Source organism: Lutra lutra, chromosome 9, assembly GCF_902655055.1.
Source record: "Lutra lutra chromosome 9, mLutLut1.2, whole genome shotgun sequence".
Lineage (NCBI taxonomy): Eukaryota > Metazoa > Chordata > Mammalia > Carnivora > Mustelidae > Lutra > Lutra lutra.
Window position 1 is genome coordinate 14,460,451 of NC_062286.1, and position 15,669 is coordinate 14,476,119.

The following is a 15,669-nucleotide window of genomic DNA, read 5'->3' on the forward strand; positions in this document are numbered from 1 at the left end:
CTGAATTACAAAGAAAGCAATATATACCAACAAAGAGCTTCCATAAGAGCTGTGTAGTCATGGTCATATAACTATTTCTATGGGGCATCTGGCATCTCAAAAGTTCTCAGAGGAAAATGTGAAGTCTTACATATTTATTTTTTTAGTGTATTTTTTATTTAAACTTTATTTTATTTTTTCAGTGTTCCAAGATTCATTGCTTATGCATCACACCCAGTGCTCCATGCAATCCGTGCCCTCCTTAATACCCACCACCAGGGTCACCCGACCCCCTAACCCTCTCCCCTTCAAAACCCTCAATTTGTTTCTCAGAGTCCACAGTCTCTCATTTATGTAGTAGAAAAAAATAAATATCAAAACTAATTATAGGGGCACCTGGGTGGCTCAGTGGGTTATGATCCCAGGGTCCTAGAATCGAGCCCCGCATGGGACTCTCTGCTCAGCAGGGAGCCTTTTTCCCCCCTGCTCTCTCTGCCTGCCTCTCTGCCTACTTCTGATCTCTGTCTGTCAAATAAATAAATAAAATCTAAAAAAAAAAAATTAATTATATAACCTTTAGCTTAAAAGGAAAGGAGTAAATCCAGAGATGGTGTTGAAAAGTCAAAAGTAGAGATAAGAAGAAAACTTATAAAATAAAAAAATTATTGAGATGATTCATAACTGAAAGATAACTGAAATAGCAGAAAGCAGGAAAGGTATAAAGAAGGACAGAAGGAATGAATGAGAGAACTTCTGGTAAGGTTAATCAGGGAAAACGAGTAAAAGAAAACAAGCGGATATATACAAACAATATGACAAATGTAAATTATGCCATAACCAAACATGAAACTTAAATGACATCATAAAAGTACATTCAGCATAATATTATATCAATAATTTGAAAATACAGTAAAATGTTATTTTACTCAAAATACTCAAAATACATCAAATCCCAAATTCATGTGTAACTATTAAACAAATGGCATAAACAGTCAAAAACATACAAACCAGGATGCCATATCAAGAAGTTTTATCAAACCTTCAAAAAACAGCTAATTCTTATTTTACTCAAAATTGACAAGAATAAAGAAAAGAAAACATATGTATCTTATTTCATTTGGCTAGTATAAACTTAATTTGAAAACAGGATCATTAAAAAAGTTATAGGCAATCTCACTTATGAATATAGATGTGACTCTCCTAAACAAAATATTAACATATCAAAAATAGCAGTACATATTTTTTAAATACATCATAAACAGTAGAATTTATTCTAGACATGCAAGGGTATTTTTTTTCACATACACACACACACATACAAACATAATAATGTAATTTATCACATTCACACAGTGAGAAATATGTTTAATAGGGGTATGAAAATGTATGTTAAAATGTAACAATCTGCTCATGATCTTTTTAAACAACAGGAAACCCTTACCTAGGATCAGAAAGTAGCCAACTTAACTTACTTTAAAAAAAAAAATGTAAAGAAAAAAATCCATACTAAAGCATGCAGCCTACTTACTGGTAAAATTTTAGAAGTGATCTCATTCAAATCAGGAACAAGACAAACCAATTCACTGCCGTAATCTTTAGCTCACATTACACTGGAGGACCTAGACAGTGAAATAGACAAGAAAAAGTGTTTAAGGATCAATAGAGAAAAATATCTGATGACGTCACAGATCTCTATCTAGAAAATACAAGAGGACTGACAAACTATTAAAACTAACGGAAGTCGGCAACATGTGGGTTATCTTCCACTTGTACTTTCACACCCATCCACACCTTCCCCACTCTCTCTGTGCTCCGTGGCACTAACTTCTACGAGCCTCAGACAGATCTGGCCAGTGGTGAGAGGGAGAGCAGAGGCAAGGCAGGAGATCTATCAGAGGAAAGTAAAGCCAGGCTACTGTTTCCCCAACTCTGCTGCTGCTAGCCAGTGGATCCCCTCCACCGATGTCCTAACTCCCTCTGGGGACCTCCCTATGTCCTGTTCCAGGCATTCTTCCCTCCTCTGGCCTTCAGGTAGAGGGCCAAGAATTGAGAATTACTATTACTAGCCCCAGGCTGCTGTATTTAATCCATCGTGATTATCCGTGGTGATGCCCAGCCCACACCTCTGTAAACGGGCCCTTCACTAAACTCTTCTCAAATCAACCTCTCTGAGTGTTTCATCTGTTTCTAGTTGAGATATTGATTTATACAAGCAAGTGTGTTGAACACAAGATCAGCAAATATAAATTAATATTTTTTCCATCTGCTGACAGGAACCAATCAAAATATGATTATTAAAGATCCTGGAAATCAGTCTGGCAAAGAAAATGTGTGAAATATTTACAAAGAAAAAATTTTAAATTCCCCTGAAGGACCTTAAGCCAATCAGGATAAAATGTATGAAAATACAATGTTCACTTTTGGAAAATGCAATCTTATAAAAATACCAATTCTCCCCCAAATTAACCTTCAGATCAAAAGGGTTCATATCAAAATTCCAACAAGATTTTTATGAGATGGAATCTTTCAAATAACTTCTAAAATACAGAGGGGAATAGGAATATCTAAGAAGAGTCAAACATCTTTGGAGGAGAAAGGAGGAGAAGGAGGCAGGTCAAGAGAAGGAGGGGGAAGAATTTCTCCTACCAGAAATCAAGACAAACCTTAGAGCTAGAGAAATAATAAAAGTGATATATTTGCATAAAAGAAAAGTAACAAGTGAACAAAAGAGAGAGCCCAGAAGCAAACTTGCACATTAACGGTGATCTGCATTAGAGCAAAAATCACATTATAAGTCACTAGGGAAAGACAGTCTCTTTTAGGAAAGGTATTAGTATTATAGGCTATCCATAAAGGGACAAAAATGACATTGTTTAAATTGCACCAAAAAAGAAACCCAAACATAAAAAAGCAAAAACTTTAAACTGCTAACCAAGTAGAAGACCATCTTCATCATCCATGCATAGAAAGACATTTTCAAACAATACACCAAAAGCAAAACTTGTAAATCAAAAGATCACCTCATTCTACCTTCATGTTAACTCTATAAGCTAAGAGAAATGGTATTACTGTATTTTTTTTAACTCCTAAGGAAGTCCTATGTGACTCGCTCTAGGTGACACAGATGAGATTTTACTCCAGGTCTAAATCTCCAGTGTTTTGGGAAAATTATCACTGTTTTCCTTTTTCCTTGTATCTTTTTTTTATAAAGATTTTATTTATTTATTTGACAGAGAGAGATCTCAAGCAGGCAGAGAGGCAGGCAGAGAGAGAGGAGGAAGCAGGCTCCCTGCTGAGCAGAGAGCCTGATGCGGAGCTCGATCCCAGGACCCTGAGATCATGACCCTAGCCGAAGGCAGCGGCTTAACCCACTGAACCACACAGGTGCCCCCTTTTTCCTTGTATCTTTAAGGCCCTGTTAGTTGCTGAACTTTTAAAGTTCACTGATCATTTGTTTGACTGTTTAATGATGACCTACAGTAGATGGAGACGTGCTTGAAGCAAGACCCATACTTATGTTCCAGTAAGAGTGTCCCAGAAAGGTTGGAGGCAGAAAGGAAGGCAGGATCCTGTGTCTCAGGCAGAGCTGATACAGGTCAAACCTGAATTTTCCTGCCACATCAGAGAAAAGACACATGCCACCAGGACCACCATCCTTCCAGCTTGGATTCTTTCTCTAATTGGGATATGAAGAGGTCCATTGGTAGAGACCTGGATTAAGGGTAGATACCTGAATGTAACAGCTTCTTTTCTAATACATGATAGACTTATTATCTCTGAACTGATTCAAAACTCTTTTGGATCCATTGTTACACCATCAACCTTTCCAAATTTACTTCCCATTATGTAAGGTAGTACCACTTTGTCTGCCCTAAAACTCTTTAACCTGTTAAGTGTCAAGGCTTTCAAGCTCTGGGATGTAGAAATTAGGTTGAACACAGAGCCTGCAGATTAAACCTCCTGATATTTGATCCTTTTTTCCAACCTACAGGCCTGGTCTCTAAGTTCTAGCATGTTCTATACCTAAGAATCCCCCCATAATTCCTTGTACCTTCCTGACTGTGGTGGCCTGTTGCCATCTGGGATTAAACAGGTTAAGCACCTGTTTATGAGGACTGGGGCAAAACAGGAGTCTCACCCTGCAATTCGGACAGGGCTGGGACTCATCCCACAGTTACTTTAGCTGGAAAAACTTCATAAAGGAGGGGAGGGTTGGTGAGGATCTTGAACTACGCCGGGCTGAAAGCCCACATTTCAGGCTTTCTGGCAGGGGTGTTTGATTGCTTTGTGCCTACAACCAGGAACTGTGAAATGTGGCTACCAATTGGTTTTCATCCTTTGTTTGGCTGTGTCTAATAATGTCAAAACAGCCTGTCAGTTGAACACAAAGATATTAGCTGGTTCATTGGAGATACTCACTTACCGTTTGACAGGCAGAGCCAGAGGACCTGGGAGTGGGGCCCTTTCGCCTCCCTGGCCTCCTTCCAGCCTCCTGGAGTGTATTTGCTATTGTATGTTATTTGATTGCAAGGTGTGAGAGAGGGAGCTCAACGTGACCCCGGTGAGTGAGGAGAGCGGCTTTGCGGCTCTGTTATTTGATCAGCACTGTTACTCACAATGAGGCCGACTGCAGCTGAGGGACGCACAATACTTCATGAAATTCAATGTTCTCGAATATATCTATTGTTGCTCTATGGTTGGATGAGGATAATTATTACAGTAATTATTAGATCATTTGCAAGAATAGGAATGTGCCCAATTGTCTTCACCTTTATCTTCAAAGCATTAGACAAACACTGCCATGATCCTTTAAACACTCCCCCCTTGGCCAGCTCACATCGGCCCATTGCTGCACACAGTAATCTTAGGACATAACAAGGGAAATAACCCCTTCCTGGCGCTGGGCTCAGGAATGACAATCTTCTGAGATTTGTGGCTGCCCTTTATCTGCAGCAACCTTCCTTCCGGCATTCGGTCGGCAGAATGCCCACTCATACCACTACTGGGTGGTGAGAGGTGCTTGGAACTTGAATCATCTCCCAGTACATGTTTTGCAAGGAAAAGTAGCTTGCTGAGTGTGTCGGGTTCTGTCTGGAACTCTGAATTATAGAAATGAGGGAGAAAGGAGCCTCCTGGACATGGAACCAGCATGGAGCTACAGGAGTAAGAGGTCTCAGGGCATCACGGCAGCCCCACCGGAAGGGGAGGAGAACCTTGAGTCTTTTTCAACCTCAAGTGCATTTGCTAGGCCAGAGAGACCGGAAGTACATTCTGGCTAACGTTTAAAGTAATGAATAGGAGGAAAAAATACCTACCTTCTAGTTTGAATTTTAAAATCTTAATTTCAGTTGGGAATTTGCTTGATAGCTTTCTCTTTACAGACTTTTGAGTCGTAAAATAGTTTCATCAGACAGCCTGTAATCACACAGCTCCGGAATATTATGAGGAATGGGTGTCCAATCAGGCGACTATTCTCAGCAGCCAGGTTTTACTTTTTTTTGTCCTACACATACCACATACCACACGGAAGGCCTTCTTTGTTCAGCTGAGTGACACTTTTCAACTGATAATTGTATTATGTTTGTGCAGAACACAATTAAATGTTTACCCATTTTGAATTGAAAATCAATAGCTTCCCTTTATATCTCTTCTTTATAAGGAAGCCAAATTGCCTCCAAAGGGAAAACACCATTTCTAGGGCTTTCAGTCGTTGTGCTGAATGTGAAGGTCATTGGCTGTGTGTGGCATCATACAGAATGGTGTGCTTCCCTCGGACTGTGATAGCTTGCTGTAAGAAAAGGTTTTTAGTCAGATAAGAATTTGGGGGTGATGAAATCTGGTAAACACCTTCTCCACCTTCTCAGGAGACGTCAGGGGATTCTCCCCAGCAGCCGCCTCCTAGCCTTTCCCGCAAGACAGCAGGAAGCAGCTCAGCACTGAGACTTGCTCTTCAGCGCAGTTTCTGAGTGCCTGCTGACAGTGAAAAGGTCCTGGGCCTTGGAGGTGGGAGACCAGAGGACCCGCTCATACTCTGGGACAAGCCCATTCTAGGGCCTTAAACCAGACAGCTCCCTCTTCTGAGTCTCAAATCTCTACTTATAAAAAGACAAGAAGACTTCTGATAGAGATGACATTAAGTGTATGTCTAGTATCCTCTGTCAGCTTTAAAGACATAGCAGTGATAAACTAAGTATAAAAAGAGAAATCCGAAAAGGGAGAGTTAGGCTCAAAAACTTAACATCACCATAGACTGAAATAGAACTTAAATGCAAAGCAGTGAGGAGAGCTGAAGCCACAGGACTTCTGGGTTGTGATCCAAACCAAAGCAGTGGTGGCCAGTAATCCATGGGGCAAAACAGATTAAAGGTGCTCCACATGAACTGAGAGATTAAAGCTTGGGTCTGCACCTGGAGTAAGTGCCATAAGCAGCTCTCACCAGGACATGAGGCCAAAAGAAGCTGTGATTGATTCTGCCTGGAGCTCAGGTTCATAGGAGAAGGGGTATAGGAGAGCACAAATGCTAGAAATGGAACCGAGCTATCTGCTGGCTGAGTGACAGCATTTGTCATGTCCACAAATGTGCCACAGGAATGGAATGTGAAGGTGCCTCAGACACAGAGCTCATGTGTGGTCTCAGTAGAGCTATGAGGCTGCATGGAAACTTCAAACTTTATAGGATAAGAAGGATACATCTAGAGGGCAGAGTAAGCTTTCAAGTTAATCTACGATGAAAATGTTAAAAGCACAAATTTATCTTATGGTAAGAAAGACAGCCATATACTAGCAGATTGAAAAGCTGTTCTCTTTATATGAAATTAATTTTATAGAACAGCTTAAGAAAAATTAAAAAATAAAGTTGTGTAGGAATATCAAAGATATAAAGGAACAACTTCTATGGAAACAAACAGGAAAATAGGAAACAGAAGTGGGCAGAAATTGAAAGAGAACAGGAGGTGGAAAATAGAGTCACTTAGATGAGAAAGACATAAAACTATCCAGACTTGATACAGCAAGAGAGGAATTGGGAAATAGTGCAAAGGAATTTAGGATATCAGTTAAGAGATATAAAAGCTACAGAGTTTTCAAATTGTCAAATGTGTATCTTAAATAAAGAGAATAGAAGAGTAAGAAAATAGACAAAATTTTATAGAACTGGAAGAACACATGAGTTTGTCGACTAACAGTTTACCTCAATAACCAAAAAATAAAAAAATAGTCACATGCAGGTATCATAAAGATTAAGAATAAAGAGAAAAATGATAAGAGCAACCGGAGAAAAAAGACAGACTACCACATTTCAACAGTAGACCCAGAGCAGACTTAACAACAGAGTGACAGGACGCAGAAAATAGTAGGTTAAAGTATTCAAAATGTGCAAGAAGATAGCCAAATCTGTAATTTTATATACAAAAGTATATTTTGGAATGGGAACAGAAAGACATGCACATTTACACAAAATACAAAATAGTTTAACAGTCATAGGCCTTCACTATAAGAATTTTTGAGGCACTACTTCAGCAAGGATTTAAAAAGAAAAAAATACACTCAAACTCAAGTATGACAACTATTACAAAAGACAACTATTAAATTACATACACACTCACAGCAAAAACTGATGAAATTTTGATATCAGAAAAGCAAAGCAATGAAAACTATCAATGACATAAAAATCTGGTTTATTGAAATAATCAGTAAAATTCAAAAATCTCTAGCCAGATTTAACAAGAAAAAAAGATTGCTAATTTCAATAATAAAAGAGAGACATGGCTAGGGAGCTTATAGATTAAAAGGATAATACTATATCAACTATATATGTATATAAACTCTATACATTATATAAAATAGGCAAATTCCTTGAGAAATATCTACTATTAAACTCAACAAAGAAAAAGTAGCTAACCTAAATATTCCTATATTTATTAAATAAATTAAGTTGTAGTTAAGAAACCTTTCCCACAATCACCACCCCCCCACACACACACACACCAACACACACACATGCAAATACCCCAGACCCAGTTGGTTTCAATGGTGAATTCTATCAAATGTTTAAGGGTGAAATGCCAGTGTTACACAAACTGTTTAAGAAAATCTAAAATGCGTGGTGCCTGCATGGCTATCAGCTAAGCAACTCAACTCAGGTCACGATCTCAGGTTTCTGGGTTGGAGCTCCAGGTGAGGCTCCCTGCTCATTAGGGAGTCCACTTTTCCCTCTTCCCTATTCCTCCTCCCAGTTCATGCTCTCTGTCTCTGTCTCTCTCAAAAAATAAATGAAATCTTTTTTAAAAAATCAAAAATGAGGTTTTAATTTGAATCTCCCTGATGGCTAGTGATGATGAACATTTTTTCATGTGTCTGATAGCTATTTGTATGTCTTCATTGGAGAAGTGTCTGTTCATATCTTCTGCCCATTTTTTGATATGATTGTCTGTTTTGTGTGTGTTGAGTTTGAGGAGTTCTTTATAGATCCTGGATATCAACCTTTTGTCTGTATTGTCATTTGCAAATATCTTCTCCCATTCTGTGGGTTGCCTCTTTGTTTTTTTGACTGTTTCCTTTGCTGTGCAGAAGCTTTTGATCTTGATGAAGTTCCAAAAGTTCATCTTCGCTTTTGTATCCTTTGCCTTTGGAGACATATCTTGAAAGAAGTTGCTGTGGCTGATATCGAAGAGGTTACTGCCTATGTTCTCCTCTAGGATTCTGATGGACTCCTGTCTCACATAGAGATCTTTTATCCATTTTGAGTTTATCTTTGTGTATGGTGTAAGAGAGTGGCCGAGTTTCATTCTTCTGCATATAGCTGTCCAGTTTTCCCAGCACCATTTATTGAAGAGACTGTCTTTTTTCCACTGTATATTTTTTCCTGTTTTGTCGAAGATTATTTGACCATAGAGTTGAGGGTCCATATCTGGGCTCTCTAGTCTGTTCCACTGGTCTATGTGTCTGTTTTTATGCCAGTACCATGCTGTCTTGGTGATCACGGCTTTGTAGTAAATCTTGAAATCAGATAACGTGATGCCCCCAGTTTTATTTGAGAGAACATTTCTCAATTCATTTTATGGCCCTAGGATAGTTATTTTCATTTACCAAAGAAATGGTGAAAAATAAACATATAAAAAGTTGCTCATCTTCATATGCGATTAGAGCAAATAAAAGCTCTGAAAAACCTACACAACAACAATGGTTATATATATATATTTTTTTTTTCTGACAATATCAAGTACTGCTAAGATTTTATAGTAACCAGAACTCTAATTCTTTACTAGTGGGAATGTAAAGTTGTTCAACCAACTTGGAAACAACTTTAGTTTCTTACAAATTTGACTATCATACATACCATATGACTCAGCCATCCCATTCCTAGATATTTACTCAAGAGAAATTACAACTTATGTTTACATAAAAACTCTGTGTGAATGTTTACAAAGACTTTATTCAAAACTGCCAAGAACTGGCAACATCTCAAATGTTCACCATCTGGTATGAATAAACAAACTTGTGGTATACCATGTGATTGAATACTATTCTGCAATAAAAATGAATGGACAAACTGATATGTGCAATAATGTAGTTAACTTCAAATCTGTTATGCTAAGTGAAAGGAGACTATATATTGTATGATTCCATAAAAATTACTACATGAAAAAGGAGGAATCCAGACTACATAAAGCAAAGAAAGGATCAGTGAATTTGAAGACAGGTCACCTGATACTATATGAAGAAGGAAGAAGAGGAAGAGAAGAAGGAAGAGAAAAAGAAATAATTTTTTTAAAAAGTTGAGCAGAACATCCAAAATCTAGAGGACAAATATCAAATAATCTGATATCCTTGAAACTGGAGTCCCAGGAAAAAATAAAGAGGAAATAAGGAAAGTAAATGTTTGAGGTTATATTGGCTGAGAATTTTTCAAATGGGTAAAAGAAATTAATCCAGGGGTGCCTGGATGGCTTAGTGGGTTAAAGCCTCTGCCTTCGGCTCAGGTCATGATCCCAGGGTCCTGGGATGGAGCCCCACATCGGGCTCTCTGCTCAGCAAGGAGCCTGCTTCCCTTCCTCTCTCTCTGCCTGCCTCTCTGCCTACTTGTGGTCTCTCTCTCTCTGTCAAGTAAATAAATAAAATCTTAAAAAAAAAAAAAAGAAAAGAAATTAATCCACAGATACAATGAGTACAGCTAATTCCAAGTAAAATAAAAAATAACAAAAAAAATCACCTAGGAATGTCATATTTAATTTTATAAAATTAAAGATAAAGGAGAAATATTAGAAATATCCACAGGGCAATACAAATAGTGGAGTAGTAATAAGAGTAATAACAAGACAGAAACATGGAAGTCAGATGACAAAGTGAAAATATCTTAAAAGTGCTGAAATGTTTTAAAAAAATTCTTCAGTCAACATATATACAACAAAAATATCATTTCAAAAATAAGATGTTTGCTGCCAGTATAATTTAGTAGCTTCTACTAGACTGGTCCCTCATGGTACTAAACCTATAAATTCTGGGCAACACACACAACAGCAACTAAAACAACCACCACCTACAATTACTGGAGCAGAACAAAAGTAGCAATATTCTGGAGGCAGATTAGCATTTGCAAAAAGGAATGACACTGTGTGCATTCCCTGTTATCACAACTTTTATCCAGAGGGTAAACCCTAGTGAATGTTCCAAGTCTTTCTGGCCTGAAACTAGAGGAACTAGAGGAAAAAATGTGAGCAACAAAAAAATTGAGAAGTGAAGGGGGATTTCCAAAAAGAAGAGGACCAAAGAGAAGTAGTTACAAATTTGGTGTTTTTGTTCTGAATAAGTCTCTGGCCAATCCCTAATTCATGTACATGTGTGTGTGTGCGTGTGTGTGTGTGTGTGTGTGAGCCAAAAAGGGAAGGAACTGGGATTTAAACATGTCTGCCAAATGATAAGAGTTTGCAGTTTCCTTCAAACCAAGTTCCTTCTCTAACAAAACAAAAAATCGAGACTCTTTGGAAGAATATTTAAAAACCCATAATCTCCACAACATAACATTCACAATACTCAGGATGTGATCCAAAATTATGTGACATGAGCAATCAAGAAAATGTGGTTCAACTTCAAGATAGAAAACCATCAATGAAAATGAGCCCTGAGATGACAAGGGTGGTTTAATAACCCCACAGGGATTCTAAACCCATGACTATAATAATGTCTCATAAGATATTTTAAAATGCTTACAATGAATGAAAAGATAGAAAATATCATCAAAGAAATAGTAACTATATAAAGAATAAAAGAGAAATTTCTATGTTTAACAATTACAATATCTAAAATTAAAATTTCACTAGCCAGACACAACAGTAGTGTGATAGTTACTATTATGTGTTAACATGGCTGGATTACAGTGCCCAGATATTTGGTCAAAACATTATTCTAGATGTTTCTGTGAGGGTGTCTTTAGGATGTAAGTAACATATAAATCAGTGACCGTGTGTAAAGCTGATTACCATCCATAATGTGAATAGGACTCATCCAATTAACTGATGGTCTTAATAAAACAAACACGGAACTCCCCCGAACAAGAAGGATGGCTTGCTCGACAGTCTTGCTTGATGATCTTCGATCTTGAACTGTGACATTGGCTCTTACCTGGGTGTCTAGGCCAGCCAGCCCATTCAGCCACTTAGGAGATCTTGTACTTGCCAGCCTAAAAGGCTAAGACCAATTCCTTAAAATAAATAAGTAAATAAATAAATTATCAATCTATCTATTTACCCATCTACATATACACACAAACCACACACACACACACACACACAAACTCTCTCTCTCTCTCTCATTTGGTTCTGTTTCTGTAGAGAACCCTATCTAATAAAAGTGGAATGGAGATGAAAAAGGAAAGAGTCAATGAAACTGAAGATGGATTAATAGAATTATCCATTTTAAAGAACAACTAAAATAAAAGTTAGGGAGGGACAGTTTCTAGGACATGTGGAGTAATGTTAAAAGGCCTAATATATGAGTAATTGGAGTCTCAGAAGATGAGGAAAGAGAATATGGAGCAGAAGAAAATATTTGAGGAAACAATGAACTCATTTTTTACAAATTTGGTGAAGGACATAAATTTATATAATAATGAAATACGGAAAAAATTCAAGCACAGTAAATATTAAGAAAACGATACCTAAGTAAATCATAGTAAAATTGCTGAAAACTAATGAGGTAATTTCAAAAGAATATAAAGACAAAAAGTCACATTTGATATAGGGGAATTTAGTGACTTCATTCAAACATATTGAGACCAGAAGATGAAGGAATAGCATTTTATGGTTCTGGAGGTGGGTGGGAAACTGCCAACTAATAATTCTATACTCAGGGAAGATATCCTTTAAGAATGAAAGGTAAATAAAGGCAGTTTCAGGAAAACAAAATAAAATAAACCCAAGAGAATATAGAGGAAGTATGTTAGATAGAAGGGAAATGAAAGTAGGTAAAAACTCAGATATTCAAGATGAAATGACTACCATTGGAAATGGTGAATATCTTGGCTTTTATAAAAAGACATTTTTTCTTTTAATTATTTAAGAAATGCAGAACAGGTTAAAATAAAATTATAACACTGTAGAATTACAGACCAATATCCTTGATGAACACAGATGCAAAAATTCTCACCAAAATACTAGCCAATAGCATCCAGCAGTACATTAAAAGGATTATTCACCACAACCAAGTGGGATTTTTTCCTGGGCTGCAAGGTTGGCTCAACATCCACAAATCAAGTAATGTGATACAATACATTACTAAAAGAAAGAACAATAACCATATGATACTCTCAATAGATGCTGAAAAAGCATCTGACAAAGTACAGCATCCTTTCCTGATCAAAATTCTTCAAAGTGTAGGGATAGAGGGTACATATCTCTCTCTTTTTCTTAATTTTTATTTATTTATTTGACAGAGAGAGAGATCACAAGTAGGCAGAGAGGCAGGCAGAGAGAGAGGAGGAAGCAGGCTCCCTGCTGAGCAGAAAGCCCAATGTGGGACTCCATCCCAGGACCCTGAGATCATGACCTGAGCTGAAGGCAGAGGCTTTAACCCAACGAGCCACCCAGGCACCACTAGAGGGTACATATCTCAATATCATAAAAGCCACCTACGAAAAACACACAGCAAATATCAGTCTCAATGGTGGAAAACTGGGAGCTTTTCCCCTAAGATCAGGAACATGGCAGGGATGTCCACTATCACCACTGCTATTCAACATAGTACCAGAAGTCCTAGCCTCATCAATAAGAGAACAAAAAGAAATTAAAGGCATCCAAATTGGCAAAGAAGAAGTCAAACTCTCACTCTTTGCAGATGATATGATACTTTATGTGGAAAACCCAAAAGACTCCACTCCAAAACTGCCAGAATTCATACAGGAATTCAGTAAAGTGTCAGGATATAAAAATCAATGCACAGGAATCAATTGCATTTCTATACACCAACAGCAAGACAGAAGAAAGAGAAATTAAGGAATCAATCCCATTTACAATTGCACCTAAAACCATAGGATACCTAGGAATAAACCTAACCAAAGAGGCAAAGAATCTGTACTCATACATAAAGTACTCATGAAAGAAATTGAGGAATACACAAAGAAATGGAAAAACGTTCCATGCTCATGGATTGGAAGAACAAATATTGTGAAAATGTCTATGCTACCTAAAGCAATCTACACATTTAACACAATCCCTATCAAAAGTTAAACATTTTTTTCAAAGAAATGGAACAAATAATCCTAAAATTTATATAGAACCAGAAAAGACCTCAAATAGCCAGAGGAATGTTGAAAAAGAAAACCAAAGTTGGTGGCATCACAATTCTATACTTGAGCTCTATTGCAAAGCTATAATCATCAAGACAGTATGGTTCTGGCACAAAAACAGACACATAGATGAATGGAACAGAATAGAGAGCCCAGAAATAGACCCTCAACTCTATGGTCAATTAATCTTCGACAAAGCAGGAAAGAATGCCCAATGGAAAAAAAGACCGTCTCTTCAATAACTGGTGTTGGGAAAATTGGACAGCCACATGCAGAAGAATGAAACTGGACCATTTCCTTACACCACACACAAAAATGCACTTAAAATGGATGAAAGAACTCAATGTGAGACAGGAATCCATCCAAATCCTTAAGGAGAACACAGGCAGCAACAACTTTGACCTCAGCCACAGCAACTTCTTCCTAGAAACATCACCAAAGGCAAGGGAAGCAAGAGCAAAAATGAACTATTTGGACTTCGTCAAGGTCAAAATATTTTGCACAGCAAAGGAAACAGTCAGCAAAACCAAAATGGGATAAGATATTTGCAAACGACATATCAGATAAAGGGCTAGTATCCAAAAATCTACAAAGAACTTATCAAACTCAACACCCAAAGAATAATAATCCAATCAAGAAATGGGCAGAAGACATGAACAGACATTTCTGCAAAGACATCCAGATGGCCAACAGGCACATGAAAAGGTGCTTCCCATCCCTTGGCATCAGGGAAATACAAATCAAAACCACAATGAGATACCACCTCACACCAGTCAGAATGGCTAAAATTAACAAGTCAGGAAATGACGGAAGTTGGTGAGGATGCAGAGAAAGGGAAACCCTCTTACATGTTGGTGGGAATGCAAGCTGGTGCAGCCACTCTGGAAAACAGTATGGAGATTCCTCAAAAAGTTGAAAATAGAGCTATGCTACAACCCAGCAATTGCACTACTGGGTATTTACCCTAAAGATACAAATGTAGTGATCCAAAAGAGCATGTGCACCCAAATGTTTATAGCAGCAATGTCCACAATAGCCAAACTATGGAAATAACCGAGGTGTCCATCAACAGATGAATGGATAAAGAAGATGTGGTATATATATATACAATGGAATACTATGCAGCCTTCAAAAGAAACGAAATCTTGACATTTGCAACAACATGGATGGAACTAGAGGGTATCATGCTGAGAAAAACAAGTCAATAAGAGAAAGATAATTATCATATGATCTCTCTGATATGAGGAATTTGAGAGGCAGAGTGGGAGGTTGTCAGGGGTAGGGAAGGAAAAAAGGAATCGAGATGGGATTGGGAGGGAGGCAAACCATAAGAGACTTTTAACCTCACTAAATAAACTGAGGATTGCTGGGGGATAGGGGTGGTAGGGATAGGGTGGCTGGGTGATGGACACTGGGGAGGATATGTGCTATGGTGAGTGCTGTGAAAATGTGTAAGCCTGATGATTCACAGACCTGTACTCCTGGGGCAAATAACATATGCTAATTTTAAAAATTATAGCATTGTAATGTGTCATTTATAATATATGCAGATGTAATACATATAAAATATATCAAAAATAGTCTAATTAGACTGTGAAAAGTTAATGGTGTTTATTTTAAATCCTAGAGCCCTTAATAAGCCACTAATAAATAGGCAAAAGATAAGGCTAAAAAGGCAATGGATAGACTAAGATGAAATTTTTAAAAACCCATAATCAAATCATTCAAAAAAAAAAAAAAGGCAGGATGAAGTAACAGAATTAAAAAAGAAAAAACAAACAAAAAACATTGAAATAAGGAGAAGGTTAATAATACAATGGTAGATTTACACCAAACTTTGATAATAATGTTAAAATGTTGATGAATAAAACACTCTAAGCAGAAGGCAGAAAACTGTTAGAATGGATTAA

General features: G+C 37.5%; 1 long non-coding RNA gene across 3 annotated transcripts in view; it reads right to left on the reverse strand.

The window, feature by feature from the left end:
• LOC125109718 (uncharacterized) overlaps nucleotides 1-15,669 on the reverse strand; it is a 38,726-nt gene that overhangs the window by 16,474 nt on the left and 6,583 nt on the right. For all 3 annotated transcript variants that reach the window (XR_007130358.1, XR_007130356.1, XR_007130357.1), the window contains exons 2-3: nucleotides 11,599-11,677; nucleotides 1,508-1,598 (exon numbers count right to left, since the gene is read on the reverse strand). This is a non-coding gene — a long non-coding RNA (uncharacterized LOC125109718). The remainder of the gene's footprint in view (nucleotides 1-1,507; nucleotides 1,599-11,598; nucleotides 11,678-15,669) is intronic.